The following is a 15,202-nucleotide window of genomic DNA, read 5'->3' as shown; positions in this document are numbered from 1 at the left end:
TTGTAGGCGCATAAACAAGCAATAACAATAAAATGTGGAAACAGTAGTGAGAAATCAGTTAAGGTTTCAGAGATGCTTATTCTTCTGGATTAACATGTCATTCTAACTACTCAAACGATAAATGATTCCTTCAATGGCAAGGCTGTAAGTGATTAAGCCATTGGTCATGGTCATCAATCTCCTTAGATCCAAACCAAACACCCGAATAGTCTAGATCAATCTGGGAGAGGGTGAAGCGTGCACAATTCAATCTCTTGATGATCCTAGTCAAAACGCCACAAACAAGATTGGATCTTCTGGACCAGAGAATGACGCTCTATGATTCTAGCCTTTAGAGCCATAGGAACCTCAATTACCCCTAACTAACAGGATTTCATGTCACATATCCCAATTAGCCCATGTAACTTGTTGAAACCCGTGATGTACTCTCAAACTATAGATCAATACTATCTGGGTCAGGACTCGTAAAGAACTCATGTAGAATAGGAGGTCATACTTTTGTTCCACCCCAAATTTATAAGGATGAAGAATGGCAATGCATCATAGAATAGAATCAAACATAGATTGAAGTAGAACAGTAATTGCATTAATCCATAATAATCAGTAGAGCTCCTAACCTTAACCTAGGAGCTTTAGTTGCTCATACTGTACAAAGAATAATGTGAAAAGTTTGAATATGGTGGTGAAGATCCTTAACAATGGTGATCTTCCCTTATATATACTAATACTAAACCTAAAAAGATATTAATAATAATTAGAAATTACAAAAATAAACTAAACTAGGCTAAAGGTGCAAAAATCCACTTCTGGGCCCACTTGGTGAATGTTTAGGTTGAGCTTGGCGTCCAAATTGAAGGAGTGGGTATTGAACGCCCACTAGATGGTAGATATGCTGCTTCCTTGCTCCCCTTGGAGCGTTGAACACCAGTCTTGGGCATTCAATGCTGGTTTCAGTCCTCTTGGGGCGTTAAACGCGATAAAGGGGGTAGTATGGTCGTTTAACGCCCATTTTGGGCCATCATTTTCAGAGAAAGGTATAGACTATTATCTATTGCTGGAAATCTATGAAAGTTAGCTTTCTAATGCCGTTGAGAACGCCTTATATAGACCTCTGTAGCACCAGAAATGCTCGTTTGAATGCATGGAGGTCAGAATCTGACAGCATCTGCTATGCTTTCTTTGCCTCTGAATCAGACTTTGCCAAAACTTGCCAAATTCACCCAGAATTCACCTAAAATCATAGGAAAAACACAAAAGCTCAAAGTTGTATCCAAAAAGTAAATTTTTCAATAAAACCTACTAAAACAAAATAAAACTTAACAAAATATACTGAAAATATTAAAAAAATAGTATCCAAAAGCATATAAAATATACACTGATCACTGCCTCTCTTTGTTGCTCTCAACTTTTTGGTTAAAAACTCAACTAGTTGACTATAAGTTGAACGCCTCTAATAATATTCCTCTAATGTGTGATAACATGAGTACTATCAACATTTCAAAAGTTTCTGTTTTACACTCTAGAACAAAATACATTGAAGTTAAATATCATTCTATTAGTGAATATATCCACAATGGAAATATTGACATTCAATTTGTCAAGTCTGAAGATTAGCTAGCTGATATTTTTACCAAATATTTAGTTGAATAGAGGTTTTATAAGCTTAGAATTGCTCTGTGAATTATTTGTTTTTCTGATTTAAATTGATTTTTTGGTCTATCACTATATTTCATGTTTTGTCTTACAGATATATCAAAGACTTTTTGTAAATGATGGTTCTAGTTAATCATCCACTGATAAAAAATTAAGCTTATGATTTGGATCATTTTTGTAATGTGATTCATTGATCATTTGGTTGGCGAAATTCCTCTTAGACTTATTTCCACTTTTTTATATCTTTTTTATTTATTTTTTTCTCTTAAAATCTTTTTTATTCTATCTTATATCATCATATCACATTAAATTATTTTTTCCTTTACCTGAAATCCTTATTCCTCTTCTCCTGTCATAGCGCACATTAAATCAACAAACCACCATCCCGTATCTTTCCTGGCTCCTTCTTCCTCTCAAGGTAAGAGGCCCATGCATGAGCCCGATAGCAGTGAGCAACACCACTCTCCTTTTGCTAGCCATGTTATGATGTCTCACTTTTCTCTCCATTCTATTTGAAAACCTCTTCAGTGACACCACTTGCTTACAAATCTTTCTACTTTAAACTTTTTAGAGAACTTTTTGATGAAATCTGTGTTCAAAATTTCATAAACTGGATGTTTTATAAAAAAAATATTTTCAAACGTCCTCTATGTCCTGCCAAACTAGTTAATTTGAACAAATTGGATTTAAACGATTTGAATTTTACTAACTTGTTTGAGTATCATAATTGGATACTGATGTGTGGAAAACGATCCAACACAAAACTCACCGGCAAGTGTACCGGGTCGCATCAAGTAATAATAACTCACATGAGTGAGGTCGATCCCACAGGGATTGAAGGATTGAGCAATTTTAGTTTAGTGGTTGGTTTAGTCAAGCGAATCAAGTGTTGGTTGAGTGATTGGTGTTTAACAGAAGATAAATTGCTTGGAATGTAAAGGGGAAAGGGAAATGTGCAGTAAATTATAAAGCAGAGAAGTAAACTTGCAGAATCTTAAAGAATAAGAAACTAAATGACTGAAGCTTAAAGTGCAAGAAAGGTAAATTACAGTAACTTAAATGGCAAGAAATGTAAATTGCTTGAATGTAAAAGGGAATTGAGGACTGGGATTGCAGAATCTAAACAAAGAGAAAGTGAATTGCAACAATTAATTGAGCAGGAATTGAATTAGAGGCAATGCAAGCTTAAACAGAAAGTAAAGTAAAGTGCAGCAAGGTTCATAGAAGAACCCAAAGTGAATTTTGATCTCAGGACTCAAGAGCTTAGGTAGCAGAGCCTAAAACTCAATTTCCTTCCCAGATCTGAGTTATCAAAGCAATTGACAGAAAATTTAAAGAAGAAGCAGTAAAGGAAATTGAAATTGAATTGAATTATGCAGAGAAGATTTAAAGAGAGTTTGAATGGGAATTGAGACAGAATTTCCTCAATTTCTCACACCCAAAACTCAAAAACAGAAGATTAGAAGTGCTCAGGCAAGAATGAGGAAGAAGAGAGATCAATTCTCCTCCCCAATTCTCAGAATTCTCAGTAAAGTTCCAAGAACAATTGCCAAAGCTTCAAAAGAAAGGTAAAATTCAAAAGTGAAGGTAAAAGTGCAAAAGTAAAAGTTTAAAAAATTAAAGGTCCTAATTACATCAAACTAACTCCTATTTATACACTTTCTATTCTTGGATATTGGGATTTAGATGGGCTTTTGATTTAGTGAAGAAATGAATTCAATTGGATTTTTAATTGAATTTTTCGGCCCAAAATTGTGACTCCCAGGAGGCTGCCCTGCCCTTGTGGAGGGCAGGGCAGAAAATTGATGCTTGGTGCGGAAGATTGGTGCGGCTGGTGCATGCTTGGCGCGACTTTGGTGCGCAAAACACTGCCCTGCCCGCGCGGAGGGCAGGGCAGAAAAATATGGTGCTGCCAGCTTGTGCGTGGTGCGCGTTGGTGTTGCCAGGGACGAGGATTGGTGCGCCAGAATCATTTCTCGATGCGCCAAAGTTGTGTGCCAACCAAATGCTGCCCTGCCCTCGCGGAGGGCAGGGCAGTGTTTCCAAATTGCACTCCCGTGTTCGATTCTTGGCTGGAGCACACGCTCAATTAATTTCCTTGGCTTCTTGGCACGGCACTCAACATTAGTTCCTTGCCCCTTCATGGTTCCTTGTTCGATCCTTCTAGCATGCATGGGTGACATTTTTTCTTTGAATTTCTTCCTTGGAGAGCCCGATTCTGCCCTCCACAAGGGCAGGACAAGGTTCTCTTCCTCTTGATCTCAAGGCACATTTTGTGCTCTGCCCTTGTAGTGGGCAGGGCAGAGTTGCCTTCCTTGCTTGGTCATCTTATGTTGCCCTCCTAGAGGGCAGTGTGCCCTTGTGGAGGGCAATGTTGCCTCCCCCTTTGCATGCGGCACGCTTCTTCTCTCTTTTGCCACACTTTCCTTTCCTTGGGCTACACTTCTTAGGCCACGCTTTTCCTTTTCTTTTCTTTTCTTCACCTATAATAAACCAAAACAACCACTCCAAGTATCACTAAATTCAAGAGGCTTATAAATCAATTAAAATTCAATTAAAATTAGCTTAAACCTCATGATTTAACATTAATTTCATGGTGGTTGCTTGATTTAAAGAAGTTGTGCATTTTCACTCCAAATCACTTACTTAGGATGCAAGAAAGTGCATAAATGCTAACAAAACAAGTGAAATTAGCTTGAAAAATGGGTATATGATGACTTGTCATCACAACACCAAACTTAAATCTTGCTTTTTCCCAAGCAAGCATCAAAACTAAGAGTAAATGAAATGAATAAGAAAAGGACACTTATCCTTATTATGCAGATAGCAGAACTTGATCTATGGGATCTTTGTGCAGACAATGACAACTCATTTATTGTTGCTGCTGCATAATACACATTTTGCATCAAAGGTTTGCTAAACTTGCTGTTATAAGACTCACTTTTTGATTCCTCCCTTGTTAACTTTTCTTGGCTTACAATGCTCAACAAGCTTATTATTCTTTTAGAGGTTTGGTGTCAAATGCTGCAGCATTGCCTTTGGCTTTATTTTCTTTTCTTTTGCTCAACATCTTTCCACCACAGACACATGGCTCATTAATTCTTCCTAGGATCATTGATGCCCAGCATCTCTTTGGATAACTAAATGTTTTGTATCTAAGTTGCTCCTTATTGTGGATTTTCAATTGGCCATCCCAAATCAGTTGATCTAAGTGACCGGGTTTTAAAATACCCCTTAGAATTTACTCATCCAAGCAGATCTTAGTACAAGAACACCACAGGCATATATCCTAGGGTCCAAGCTATTGGTGTCCAACCTTTATTCTTTGTTTTTCTTGCCATTTTGGCTTTTTCTTTCCTTTTTCTTTCTGTTTTTGTTACCAAGGGCTTTTTCATTATTAATGAGAGTCTTTGTAACCGCAAGCTAACTCACATTTGAATGAGAATGATATTATACAACAATTATTTCATGAGTTATGCATTTAATCAAACACATATACCACCACCAACTTCCATTCATGCTTATGCAACATTGGATATTTTACTTTTCAATTCAAACCAAACTCTTTTATTCAAGCATATGGGAAACAAAATTTAAAGCTAAGTGATGGATAACAAGCATTATGCAGGTTTAGCATTTTTCTAGCTATTTATTAACTAACTGAAATGAAAAGCAAAGAACAAAAATTGCATAGAATAAAAGAAATAATTGATGGAGGCATATCATGTTTCAGACATGCATCTCCTTATTAAAGACATGAAAGAGGAAATATGAAAGAACTTTGCCACCTTCTAATGGTCATGGCTGCTGCTTGATTCTCCCTTTCTTTTCTTCCTCTTTTCTGTCTTGGAATAATCTCGGATCTCTTCACCAGGACATCTTCTTCCCCAAACAGAATCTAAGAGTCCTGATAGCCCAACATCTTCCAATCTTTTAAAGGTTGACTCAGTATATTGATGAGATCTTGCTTGTTGCTTGGCTAAGAATTCAGGGCACTGCTCAAATGGCTTGATCTCATGATTGAGTGTTGGCAAATTGTGGGTCAAGTACTCCAACCTTGCTTGCATGTTTTCATCATTCTCCATTCTTTGTACGTGTCTCACTTCTCCCATGGTATGATGAACATTCTTCCATTGATATAGGTTGTGACTATATTCCCCTGCTTTAGCTTGACTAAAATACAGCTTATCATATGATTCTTTGAACTCTTTGTATTGCTCTTTTTGTCCTTCAAGAATCTGTGCTTGAAATTCTTGCTGCTGAGTCATCATTTGTTGTTGCCATCTCTCTTGTTTCTCCTCCATTTGATGCTGCCAAGCTTCTCGTTCCTCTTTTTCTTTCAAAAATTGCTCCATAAATTCTGGATGGGGCTCTAGATATTGCACTTGGCCCCCTTGATTTTGGCCTTGTTGAGCCTGCATGAGTTGCTGAGATAATTCTTCAATTGATCTTTGTAATTGGATCATGTCTATGGCATCATGAGCTTGATTTCGTCCTTCCTCTCTTTGTGATCTCCTTTGCTTGGGAGCTACCACCCCCTCGGGATTATCTTCTTCATTCGTTCCCTCCATGCTCTTCTTGGTAATCCATTTTCCTTTCTTCACTTTTGTTGTACCCTCATCTTCAAAAATTACTCCAGCTTTGTCACATAACCTGAGGATGGTACTTGGATGTCCAAGACCCTTTGATTTGCTTGTGCTATTGGCCATTTCTTGAATACTGTCAGCTATGAGTTGTGCGAGGTTGATCTCACCTCCATGCAAGATGCAGTATGTCAAGAGTGCTCGTTTGATTGTGACCCAAGAGGCGTTTCCAGTAGGAAGGATAGATCTCCTCACTATTTCATACCATCCCTTAGCCACAGGAGTGAGATTTAGCCTCCTTATGTGACTTGGAACTCCCTTTGAATCTCTTTCCCAATTAGTATTCTCCACACATAACCCCTGCAATATCTCATCAGGATTATTTTCCATTTGCAATCTAGCCTCATAACTAGGCTCTGCATAGGTTATGGTTCTCAACTTGAGGGCTCTTGTGATGGCTGCAGGACTGAAGCTCACTTCAACTCCTCTGACATAACTTGTGTAAGGAGCACTATCTTTATTTTCCTTCACAGCATTTGCATAGAACTCCCTAATCATAACTGCACTGATGTCAGTTAGAGGAGCACACAAGAGTTCCCACCTTCTTTCTCTAGTAATTTGCCACATGATGGGGTATTCTCCTTCCCTTAAATCAAGACCTTTCTCATAGATGACATTCTTTGCCTCCATGAACCTATGATATCTCCCTTCATGGAATTGGGATCTAAATTTGGTTGCATCAAAGGATGGAGGTTCGGTTACCATAGGTTCCTTTCCCGGCCTTCTTTTTGAACTTGAAGATGCCATCAGATTTGAGGTAAGAAGAAAGAAAAAGTGAGAGTGGAAGAAATGTGTGTTGTGTTTGGGAAGAGTTTTGGTTCGGTTCTGTTGTGAGGTAAGGGAATATTGTTGGCTTTGGAAGTGGAAGAGAGTATGGTTTTCATATGAAAGTGGCTTGAATGAGAATGTGTATGCCGTGTTGGTGCCAACGGCTACTTATAGGCCAAGTCTTCAAGCTTCCCATCGAAACCACAATGAATGAATGTATGAAGAATCCGTTTGTGCTCATGAAGGGCTGAGATTGAATTGTTCATCCAGAGGACTCATGGAATGGACGGTCTGCATGCATTGTTGAGGCTTGACGAGGATCCTTCTTCCATTGGTTGCATGCATTTAGGTGTTCAATGTTGCATGCATGCAGATTTTGTTCCCCATGAGCGCGTTCTCCTAGGCACATGTGACTTCCCTCACATAGCTTCTCCTAGCCGTGGCCCCTCCTTGCGTTTATCTTAATCTTTTTCTCCTGCAAGAATCAAGATAGCTAGCCTTAGATCATCAATATGGCCGTTGACAATTAATTTGTATTAAATGAAAAGAATTGTTTTGTTTTGTTTATTATTATGAAAAATATTTTCATGGTCAATTGTGTCCCTTAATTAAAGATGTTAAAGGTTGGTGAACACCAAACTTATCTTTTATTGAGGGGATGGCTTAGCAATGCAAACCATTCTTCACAATTGATGCATTTTAAAAGTTTGATGCATGATCCCTTTGTGTATGGTTTTGAATCCATGATTGGGAAATGATCCTCTGAACATTGTTACACATGCAGACACCAAACTTAGTGTTTGGTCATATGCTTCCTCAAGAAGAATTATGCATATGTTCTAAGAATAACTCCCTCTCTTTTTGAAAATCAAAAATTAAGTGTGCCTTAAGGGACACCAAACTTAGAAGTCTGACTTATGCTCTAAAATGTGCATTTATCAAATATGAAAGTTCAAAATCATACTCAGGAAATCATAGCTTATTTAAGAGAAGACAGAAATTTTAAATCATGGGTTGCCTCCCATGAAGCGCTCTTTTATTGTCACTAGCTTGACATTGGACTTCCCTTTAAGGTGGTTGATGTTGGTGATGTCTCAACTTGTCACCTCTCACTGTCAGCTTTCTTCGTGTGCCTTGATGCTCAATTTCCATATGCTCAAGAGAAAGTATTTGGTTGACAGTGTAATAATCTTCTGCTCCCTGTTGTTGATATACTAGTTGCACTTTATCACCTTTAGAAAATCCTTCAGTTGGGATTCTCTTGTTCTTCCACCCTTTATGAGCCTTTTTCTTGCTCTTCATCTTTTTCTTTCTTGTTGATCTTTCTTTCTTGACAGTGACTTGAGTTGTGATACCTTCCTTCTTATTTATCACCCCTGCTTCCTTTTGAATTCCTTTTTCTTCTTGCATCTGCTTGTTTTTCTGTTCTACTGCTTTGTCGGTTGATTACCTTGGAAGGAGATCATCACTCATTTTGCTTGTTTCTTCATCCCTTTGTAATTCTGGAAAGACTTTCAGTATGATGCTCTCCTCATGCATCCTGAGGGTTAACTCTCCCTGCTCTATATCCACAATGGCTCTAGCAGTGGCTAGAAATGGTCGACCAAGTATTATGGAATCACTTCCATTTTCTGAAGAATCTAGGATCACAAAATCTGCCGGATAGATGAACTTGTCAACCTTAACTAAAAGGTTCTCAATTAGCCCTTTAGGATACACTACCGATTGATCCACCAATTCCAAGGACATCTGTGTTGGTTTCACCTCCTCTATGCCCAGCTTTTTCACTAGAGAATATGGGATTAGATTTATGCTGGCTCCTAGATCACACATCCCCTTGTTAATGAATAGGTTTCCAATAGTGCATGGTAAGAAGAAACCTCCAGGGTCTTCAAGCTTGGGAGGGAGTCCCTTTTTAATGAGTGCACTGCATTCTTCACTAAGCATCACCATTTCCTTCTCATTCCAATCTCTTTTCTTGTTGATGAGCTCCTTTAAGAACTTGGCGTACAGAGGCATTTGCTCCAAAGCTTCAGCTAAAGGTATGTTGATCTCCAACTTCTTAAAAGTCTCAAGAAATTTATGGAAATGCTGATCCTTTGTTTCCTTGTGAAATCTCTGTGGATAAGGTAGTGGTGATGCTGAGCTCTTCTCCACTTGATGTTGTTTTGGAATTGGTTCTTCCAGGATCTTCTTTCCTTTCTTCAAATTCTGTGGTTTGTTGTCTTCCTCTGTGAGTTTTTCTGGGACATTCTTGCTTGTGATGTCTTTGTTGATGGCTTCATCATTCTTTGTTGGCTCAGTGTCATTATGCTTGGTTGCTCCTTGGTTACCATCTGTTAACACTTTTCCACTTCTTAGTTGCACGACCTTGCATTCTTCCTTTGGGTTAGGAATGGTATCACTAGGTAGTGAACTTGATGGTTTTTCAACAGAAATCTTCTTGGAGATTTGTCCAATCTGCCTATCTAGGTTCTTCATGGAGGCTTCTTGGTTCTTTGTTGTTAATTCTTGGTTCTTCATCAGTTTCTCCATGAGCAGCTCTAGATTGGTGATTCTCTGTGAGTCTTGTGAGATGGGTTGATTTTGGGGTATTGATGGATGTTGATAAGTGTTTTGGTTAGTTGGGTGGTTATTGGGTGGGTATTGGTTAGCATTTGGGTAGTTGTTTTGTGGTTTTCTGTATGAGTTTTGGTTAGTGTTTGGCTGGGGGTTGTGGTTTGTGTTTTTCCAATTGTTCTGACTTGTGTTTCTTTGCCATGGTTGTTGGTTTTGATTGTGGTTGTCTCCCCATCTGAGGTTGGGATGGTTCTTCCAAGATGGATTGTAAGTATCTCCATAAACTTCATTTGTTCCAGGATTTTGGTTGTGCATGTATTGAACTTGCTCTTGCTGTTGCTCTTCTTGAGTTTCTTCACTTTGCACCCAAGTAGTTGGTGGTTGGCTTGTGGTGCTCACTGCTACAACTTGCAAGCCATCAATCCTTTTGGCCATTTGCTCAAATTGTTGTTGAATCTGCTGCTGCATCATCTTGTTCTGAGCCAGAATAGAATCAACTCCTTCCAACTCCATTACTCCTCTTCTCTGTGATGGTTGGCGTTGTCTTTGATGAGCAAAGAAATATTGGTTGTTGGCCACCATATCAATGAGGTTTCGAGCTTCCTCTGTGGTCTTCATGAGTTGTAATGAGCCTCCGGTAGAGTGATCAAGAGCTTCTTGAGCTTTAAGAGTGAGTCCCTCATAGAAGTTCTGCAACTTGTCCCACTCAGTGAACATCTCTGGTGGACATTTCCTCAATAGAGCTTTATATCTCTCCCATGCTTCATATAAGTTCTCAGCCTCCAATTGAGTGAACGTTTGAACCTCAGTCTTCAACCTTAGGATTCTTTGAGGGGGATAAAATTTGGCAAGAAACTTGCTCACCAAGTCATCCCAAGTGTTGATGCTTTCTTTTGGAAAGGTCTCTAGCCATTGAGTGGCTTTGTCTCTGAGAGAAAATGGGAAGAGCAGCAACTTGTAGCTATCAGGGGGTACACCATTTGTTTTCACTGTGTCACAGATTCTCAAGAAAGTAGACAAATGTTGGTTTGGATCCTCCAAAGGCCCTCCTCCAAAAGAACAATTGTTTTGAACCAGAGTGATGAGTTGTGGCTTGAGTTCAAAATTGTTTGCATTGACATTGGGAGGAAGAATGCTACTCCCACAATGCCTAGCATTTGCAAATGTGTATGAAGCCAAGACTCTTCTCTGTTGTTGATTATTGTTGGCTCCTTCTCCTGGTTGATTGGTATCTCCTTCCATTTCTTGGAATTCCTCCTCAGATTCTTCTTCTCCAACAACGTTCTTCCCTCTTTTGGCTCTTCTTATTCTCCGAAGAGTTCTTTGATCAATTTCAGAGAGGATAGGGGAAGATCTTCCAGTACCTGACATACAAACACACAACAATAAACACACAAACCCAGAAAATCAATAAAACTTCAATCTATTGCTAGAATGAGGTTTTAGTTAGTTTAAGCAAAAATTCAAACAGTTAGTGTGTTAGTAGGAATTAGAATAACAGAAAAGAAAAGTGCTCAATCTAGACCTCCACTTCACTTAATCATTGTCAATCTATTTCAATCCCCGGCAACGGCGCCAAAAACTTGATGTGTGGAAAACGATCCAACACAAAACTCACCGGCAAGTGTACCGGGTCGCATCAAGTAATAATAACTCACATGAGTGAGGTCGATCCCACAGGGATTGAAGGATTGAGCAATTTTAGTTTAGTGGTTGGTTTAGTCAAGCGAATCAAGTGTTGGTTGAGTGATTGGTGTTTAACAGAAGATAAATTTCTTGGAATGTAAAGGGGAAAGGGAAATGTGCAGTAAATTATAAAGCAGAGAAGTAAACTTGCAGAATCTTAAAGAATAAGAAACTAAATGACTGAAGCTTAAAGTGCAAGAAAGGTAAATTGCAGTAACTTAAATGGCAAGAAATGTAAATTGCTTGAATGTAAAAGGGAATTGAGGACTGGGATTGCAGAATCTAAACAAAGAGAAAGTAAATTGCAACAATTAATTGAAAAGGAATTGAATTAGAGGCAATGCAAGCTTAAACAGAAAGTAAAGTAAAGTGCAGCAAGGTTCACAGAAGAACCCAAAGTGAATTTTGATCTCAGGACTCAAGAGCTTAGGTAGCAGAGCCTAAAACTCAATTTCCTTCCCAGATCTGAGTTATCAAAGCAATTGACAGAAAATTTAAAGAAGAAGCAGTAAAGGAAATTGAAATTGAATTGAATTATGCAGAGAAGATTTAAAGAGAGTTTGAATGGGAATTGAGACAGAATTTCCTCAATTTCTCACACCCAAAACTCAAAAACAGAAGATTAGAAGTGCTCAGGCAAGAATGAGGAAGAAGAGAGATCAATTCTCCTCCCCAATTCTCAGAATTCTCAGTAAAGTTCCAAGAACAATTGCCAAAGCTTCAAAAGAAAGGTAAAATTCAAAAGTGAAGGTAAAAGTGCAAAAGTAAAAGTTTCAAAAATTAAAGGTCCTAATTACATCAAACTAACTCCTATTTATACACTTTCTATTCTTGGATATTGGGATTTGGATGGGCTTTTGATTTGGTGAAGAAATGAATTCAATTGGATTTTTAATTGAATTTTTCGGCCCAAAATTGTGACTCCCAGGAGGCTGCCCTGCCCTTGTGGAGGGCAGGGCAGAAAATTGATGCTTGGTGCGGAAGATTGGTGCGGCTGGTGCATGCTTGGCGCGACTTTGGTGCGCAAAACACTGCCCTGCCCGCGCGGAGGGCAGGGCAGAAAAATATGGTGCTGCCAGCTTGTGCGTGGTGCGCGTTGGTGTTGCCAGGGACGAGGATTGGTGCGCCAGAATCATTTCTCGATGCGCCAAAGTTGTGTGCCAACCAAATGCTGCCCTGCCCTCGCGGAGGGCAGGGCAGTGTTTCCAAATTGCACTCCCGTGTTCGATTCTTGGCTGGAGCACACGCTCAATTAATTTCCTTGGCTTCTTGGCACGGCACTCAACCTTAGTTCCTTGCCTCTTCATGGTTCCTTGTTCGATCCTTCTAGCATGCATGGGTGACATTTTTTCTTTGAATTTCTTCCTTGGAGAGCCCGATTCTGCCCTCCACAAGGGCAGGACAAGGTTCTCTTCCTCTTGATCTCAAGGCACATTTTGTGCTCTGCCCTTGTAGTGGGCAGGGCAGAGTTGCCTTCCTTGCTTGGTCATCTTATGTTGCCCTCCTAGAGGGCAGTGTGCCCTTGTGGAGGGCAATGTTGCCTCCCCCTTTGCATGCGGCACGCTTCTTCTCTCTTTTGCCACACTTTCCTTTCCTTGGGCTACACTTCTTAGGCCACGCTTTTCCTTTTCTTTTCTTTTCTTCACCTATAATAAACCAAAACAACCACTCCAAGTATCACTAAATTCAAGAGGCTTATAAATCAATTAAAATTCAATTAAAATTAGCTTAAACCTCATGATTTAACATTAATTTCATGGTGGTTGCTTGATTTAAAGAAGTTGTGCATTTTCACTCCAAATCACTTACTTAGGATGCAAGAAAGTGCATAAATGCTAACAAAACAAGTGAAATTAGCTTGAAAAATGGGTATATGATGACTTGTCATCAGATACCCTTGTTTGATGTTCGTTGTCCCATCTTTCCCTAATTAGTAAAAGAATTCTATGCTAATATCAATTTTATAAAGAGAAAATCATTTCTACTGTAAAAGGAAAAAATATTGTTCTTGACCACCCTAGTCTAAATCAGGCTCTTGGGTTTTTTTATTGTGGTCTTCAAGATTATACTTCTAGAAAATGGGTAGATGAGAAACTTAATATGTCTCTGTCTAATGTTGAGTGTAGTATATGTGTTGGCATTCCTTCGTGTGAAGGCTTTATGCCTTCTCACCATGCTTTAGATCTTGTCCATGTCAACCTCCAAAGAGTTGTTAATGACATTATTGTAACAGTCCAGGCCACCTACTAGCACGATATTGTCCTCTTTGGCACACAAGGCCTCACAGTTTTGCCTTTGACGATAGGTATGATAGCCGAAACCCCTCACACTCACTCGTCAAAACGCGTCATGCTAGGGAGAGGTATCCACACCCTTATGAAGCATGATTCGTTCCCCTTCCCAACCGATGTGGGACCTTACAATCCACCCCCTAAGGGAGTCCAGCGCCCTCGTTGGCACATCGATCCGGGCTCCGACTCTGATACCATTTATAACAGTCCAGGCCACCCGCTAGCACGATATTGTCCGCTTTGGCAAACAAGGCCTCACGGTTTTGCCTTTGACGATAGGAATGATAGCCGAAACCCCTCACACTCACTCGTCAAAACGCGTCATGTTAGGGAGAGGTATCCATACCCTTCTAAGGCATGCTTCGTTCCCCTCCCCAACCAATATGGGACCTTACAATTATCATTCCACAAAGTAGAACCTTTCAAAAGAGTTCCTCCTATGACACTCTTATTTTATTTTCTTTGATCAATAAAATTCAAATATCTTTTTACTACCTTATATATGGTTCGCCACATGCATGAATATGTAACTAGCTTTCACAACATCGCTCTTTCCTATAGCATGTTTCTTACAAAGATATTTGAGCAACATAATAATAATTTCACTAATGAAATTTATGAAGAATGTAATTCCTATTTGAAAGAAGGTAAGGCTATGCTAAGAAGACAAGGCAAGGCAATGCTATTCTAGAGGAAAGGAAAAGCTAGCTATCCAAGGTGCTAGAAGCTCAAGGGATTCTCAGTCCTTAATTGGTTCCAAGTTTTTCGAACTCACTGGAATCATGCAGGACTTGGCTCAAGAGTTAGGTAATTATGTGGGGCCACAACAGATTTACATAGCTAAACAAAGATGAAAGGATGGGATTGTTGTTTCTAATCTAAGAATGACCAAAGGCAGGATTGATATTCTGAAGCAAATTATTAATGATCTACCCTCTAAGCACTATTTTTCTAATAATGAGGATGAAGATAACGAAGAAAATTTTGCCAGTACTGATGCTTAGTGATGCTAGTCACTACTTTTCTACTGTCTTTATTTTAAGATTTTATTTGGATAATTGTAATCCTTTAAACACTTATTTGCTACAGTTATGTTTTATTGTCTCTAACCTATGATTGCAAGTACTTAATTTTCTCCTTTGATGACAAAAAGGGAGAAATAGAAATAGAGAGACTTAAGTTTTAAGTTATTTGTGTTTTATTTTGGTAGTGCTGAAATTATTGAGACTTCTCATTGCTGTCAAAGTTTATATCGGATGATTTAGTTTTATTGTCATATTGGATTATTGGCTACAACTTTTCACTCTTGATTTTATATAGTTGCTATTGTTTATTCCTTTTTGTGTTTCTACTACACTCTAATTTTTAGCGGAAAGACATCATAGCACATATTCAGAACAACTCTAGTTTAATATCTAGATTCAAGGGGAGATCTTTCTACAAATGTCACTACAAGAAAATAGGCTTATGGCCATGAATTTTTCTTGCCATGATTTTAAAGCATGGCCAAAAAGGGTTAATGGCCATGCTTTTATGAGGGTGGCGATTGATTAGAGATTTGGCCACGTTTTCTCCCGCCATGCTTCAAAAGCGTGGCAAAAA

This window comes from Arachis stenosperma, chromosome 6 (genome assembly GCF_014773155.1).
Source record: "Arachis stenosperma cultivar V10309 chromosome 6, arast.V10309.gnm1.PFL2, whole genome shotgun sequence".
NCBI classification, from domain to species: domain Eukaryota; kingdom Viridiplantae; phylum Streptophyta; class Magnoliopsida; order Fabales; family Fabaceae; genus Arachis; species Arachis stenosperma.
Note: the sequence above shows the minus strand (reverse complement) of the source record.